We start from the raw sequence: 5,000 nt of genomic DNA, 5'->3' as shown, positions 1-5,000 counted from the left end.
TCCATTTATGTCGAGACGAACACGCTAGGAAATGCCATTACGAGCCTAATATCGCCTGCGCTGGAGTGGATCCCAGATAACCTTGTGGGAGTCCATTATAAAGTGACTAATAATAATCTATCCTGTACGAGTATGGAGAACGCCGTTTTTTAAGCGGGGGGGGGAGGGCATGTTAACTGATCGTAGATTCGAATGGTAGAAATGATGACTGTAAGAATAAGAACAATCAAAAACGTACATGGATTACAATTTCTTAAAGAAAATAAATGAAAGAGGTCATTGTAAAGACGCGACTTTGAAGCCTTCACGTGAAAGCTCAATCCAAAGTCCCGTTTTCTTTTCTTTTTCAGGATAAGGGTAAACTCATCAATTCTGTGCAAAAGTGTATGAGGATGGTGACTATGCTAATAACAATGATGAAATAATGGTGACAAGGATGATGATTATGAATGATGATAATCATAGCATTATGATGATTAAAATTATATAATTAAAATTATTTTGGTAACAACAGTGATGTTTACAATTGTATCCATAATACTATTGATAATTATAATGATATTGGTAATGGAAATTATACTGATAGTAATATTGCCAGTGATAATAGTACTACAACTAATAATAATGATAACTGATAATTGTAATAATTATAACAGCAACAACAATAATAATGATGATAATAATGATAATCATCATGATGATAATAATAATGATAATTATAATAATAGCAACAATAATTGTGATGATAACAATAGTGGTAGTTGCAATGATGACAACAAAGATATTAATGATAGGTAAGGAGAATAATAATAACGATAATGATAATAACGATGGAAATAATAATAGCAATAACAATAATGTGTGTAGTAATACTAATGATAATGGCAATGATGATAACGACGGTGATGATAATAATAGTAATCATGATAATAATTATGATAACATTGAAGATGAAAATGATAATGATGGTAGTAATAACAATAACAATTGTAACAATGATACCAATTTCAGTAGTAATGATAACAATAATGATAATGATAGTAACAGTAATAATGATAATAATAGAAATAATAATAATAATGATAATGATGATGATAATAATAATAATAACGATAACAATAATGATAACGATTATAATAATAGTAACTATAATGATAATAAGTATAACAAAAATAATAATGATAATGCTAATGAAAATGACAATTATAACAATCATAATAGCAATGATACTGATAATAATGATAATAACAATAATGATGATTATAATGATAATAGTAATGATAAAGATGATGAAGACAATGATAATGATAAAAATAATTGTAATGATAATGATTGTAGTAATGATATGTTCTTGATGATAATAACGATAGTAATTATAACAATGATGACGATAATAATGATAGATATGATAATAATAATATTAGCAATGATAATAATAATAGTTATACTAATAATAATAACAATATTGACGATAATAAAGATAATAAACATGGTAACGGCAATGATAATGATAATTGTGATGATAATAATAACGATAATTATAATAAAGATGATAATGATAATTATGATAATTGTTATTACCATTATTGTTATCATCATCATCATCATAACTAGGATAATAATAATTATCATTATCATAACTAACGATGATAATAATTACCATTATTAAGATTATTATCATTATCATCATTATTATTATTTATATTATTATATTATCATTATTATTATCACCACTGTTATCATTATTTTCATTACCATTATTATCATCATCATTATCAGCATTCTTATTCCTAAAATTATCATTATTATTATTATCACCATCGTCAATGATACTAATAGTATCAATAATAATGATAATGATAGTAATGATGATGATGATAATATTAATGATAAAGATGATAATCATGATTATAATCATGATGATAATAACGATAATGCTGATAGTAATGATAATAGTGATAATAACAACAACAATAAACAGTAGTAACAATAAAGATAGTAATTGCAATAATGTCAATAGCAATAAGGGCAATAATGAAAATGATATTGCATCTACGGTCTCAGAAGTAGGGAAAGCTCACAAGGAAAGAGATAAGAGACAAACCCGCGACAGGATGATAAACGTGAGATAAACCGCTCTTGCCAAAACAGGGAATGGCAGCACCGGAAGTGTGTGAGTTAGAAAGGTTATTTCCCGTTGATAATACTCGTTTGTTATGAATAGCATGATGTGTGCGTGTGTGTGTGTGTGTGTGTGTGTGTGTGTGTGTGTGTGTGTGTGTGTGTGTGTGTGTGTGTGTGTGTGTGTGTGTGTGTGTGTGTGTGTGTGTGTGTGTGTGTGTGTGTGTGTGTGTGTGTGTGTGTGTGTGTGTGTCTATGTATGGCTATGTGTGTATGTATTTGAAACTATATATATTTGTAGCCTGTTTTATCTGGAATACCTACGATTACATTATTCTATCTTAAAGATATTGTTATAATAATAATGAATAAACAAAGAGACACTATACACGCCGTAACAATAACGACAACAAAGTAATAAAAATGTAAATAAAAAGAACAAGAAAAAAAAAGAAAGAAAAAAAAATTGACAATCAACAGACTAACAATCCCATACATACACTGTTTTCAAATACAATATGTATAGTTTTTTACAATATACTTAACACATCATTTCATATCACAAATTATTGACCACTGAAAACTCTTCAAAATTCCCCTATCACCCTCTCGTATGTAGAGGAGGTCCCATGCCTTAATAGCAAGTGAAAAGTGAAAGTTGTTTAGACGAGTCACTGGCGAGCGGTACTGTAGGTGTGGCCTTTGTTTGTATGTTTGTTTGTTTAAGTGTTTTAAAGAGGGAGGGAAATAGTTTCTAGTCCGGTTTTATGTTCTCGCGAGATTTTTTGTTGTTTTGTTTCTCTCACATATAGGTTATTGTATATGCATACGTATATAGGTATAAATATATTCGCGCGCGCGCGCGTGTGTGTGTGTGTGTGTGTGTGTGTGTGTGTGTGTATGTATGTATGTATGTATGTATGTATGTATATGTATATATATATATATATATATATATATACATATATATATATACATACATATTCTGCAATACCACTACTACTTCTATTACCACTACTATTATTACTCCTTCTACTTCCAACGTCATTTATATCATTTTATTATCATTGTTATTACCATCATTACTGTTACTGCTGGTACTACTATCATCATTATCATCATCTTTATTGACACTTCATTGTTACCTTCTTCATTGTTATCATCATGATTATCATTATCATACTATCATTATACTTATCACTATCATCATCATCGTCATCCTTATTATCCTCATAATCACCATTACCATTCCAATCACTCCTATTCTTGCATTATCATCATTTCACTCATCATTACTACGACTATCATTACCCTCACATACCACTACTATTACTATCATTACCTTTATCATCACAGCAGCCTTCATCATCAGAGTAATTCCAATTTAATAATCACATTTACGCACTACCGACCCGTGTCTCTCAAAGGGCCAGGGAGACATGCAAGAGACCTCTGCCTTATCTAGTTTATCTGCCGTTGTCATCAAGAGGCCAATAAGTAAACAAACTCATGTGAAGAGACTGGGTGTCTCTTTTACGTTCTTGTAAGCTCTGGTTCCTGATGCGGAAGTCCGGACCGGGGCTGTTTGCTGTGATTCGGTATTGATAGCTGTGTGTTTGTGGCCATTCAACGGGTAATTAATTCGTTTTGTATGTTTCCCGTTGGTGTGAGGTTAATTAGTCTACTTAATCATCTTGATAGATGGGTGTTTATTCTTTGATTTTAGTTCGTGTCCTAATAGATGGTAATAGATGTCTATCTGCTCTCTGCTCTCTGCTCTCTACCCTCTCTCTCTCTCTCTCTCTCTCTCTCTCTCTCTCTCTCTCTCTCTCTCTCTCTCTCTCTCTCTCTCTCTCTCTCTCTCTCTCTCTCTCTCTCTCTCTCTCTCTCTCTCTCTCTCTCTCTCTCTTTCTCCTTTTCTTCTTATTTAATCTTCGTTTTTTTCAGGCTATTAAGAGTTCATAGAGTGTATTCTCGAGTAGTAAGGAAGAATGGCTGAGTGGTCTGCCTTATCGCAATGGGTTAATTCTATTGTCAGAGGGCATCTCACAAAAAGGGTGGAAAAGGAGGGGGGTGGAGAGGAAATGAAAGGGAGAAGGAAGGAAGGAGGGTGAAAGAAAAGAAAGGAAATAGAGAAGAGGCAGATAAAAGAGAGAGGGTGGGGAATAAAAAACAAAGATGGGGTGGGGAGGAGGAGGCGGAGGAGGAGGAGGAGGAGGAGGAGGAGGGGTGTAGGGGAGGAGAGGAGAGAAACGGAAGGGGGAAAGATTAAAAGTAGTGTGAGAAAGAGAGAAGCGGGAGAGAAGGAGAGAGAGAGAAAAGAGAAGAAAGGCTTGGGAAACGACAGAAAGAAATAACAACATACCCAGAGAGGAAGAGAGAGGGAGGGAAGAAGGAAAGGAGGGAGAGAGAAAAAGAGAGAGGCGAGAGAGAGAGGGGAGGGAGGGATGGAGAGAGGGAGTGAGAAAGGGAAAGAAAGAGAAAGAGAGAGAGAGAGGGGGGATAGATAGATAGAAAGAGAGAGAGGGGGGGATAGATAGAGCGAGCGAGAGAGAGAGAGAGAGAGAGAGAGAGAGACCGACAGAGATGGAGAGGCAGGAGAAAAATTAGCAAAGGGCAATGGATGTAACAGGATATCGTAAACGAGACCCTCCATTCTCGCTCCCTCTAATAATTGTCTCAAGCGAATCCGACCTCCGGGGGATGCCTACCTTTCCCCCCTTCACCCACGCCCACACTGCCCTTCAACACCCACACTGCCCCTCCAACACCCACACTGCCCCTTCAACACCCACACTGCCCCTTCAGCACCCACACTGCCCCTTCAACACCCACACTGCCCCTCCAACACCCACACTGCCCCTTCAACACCCACACTG

The 5,000-nt window shown here is 34.7% G+C and overlaps 1 protein-coding gene across 2 annotated transcripts in view; it reads right to left on the bottom strand.

Annotated features, from left to right (window-relative positions):
- Positions 1 to 5,000, bottom strand: part of LOC122266279 (aminopeptidase N) — a 63,672-nt gene that overhangs the window by 29,349 nt on the left and 29,323 nt on the right. The window lies entirely within an intron of this gene.

Source organism: Penaeus japonicus, unplaced genomic scaffold, assembly GCF_977035675.1.
Source record: "Penaeus japonicus unplaced genomic scaffold, GWHDUDI00000001_assembly GWHDUDI00000002, whole genome shotgun sequence".
Lineage (NCBI taxonomy): Eukaryota > Metazoa > Arthropoda > Malacostraca > Decapoda > Penaeidae > Penaeus > Penaeus japonicus.
This window is presented reverse-complemented; position numbering and strand designations above follow the sequence as displayed.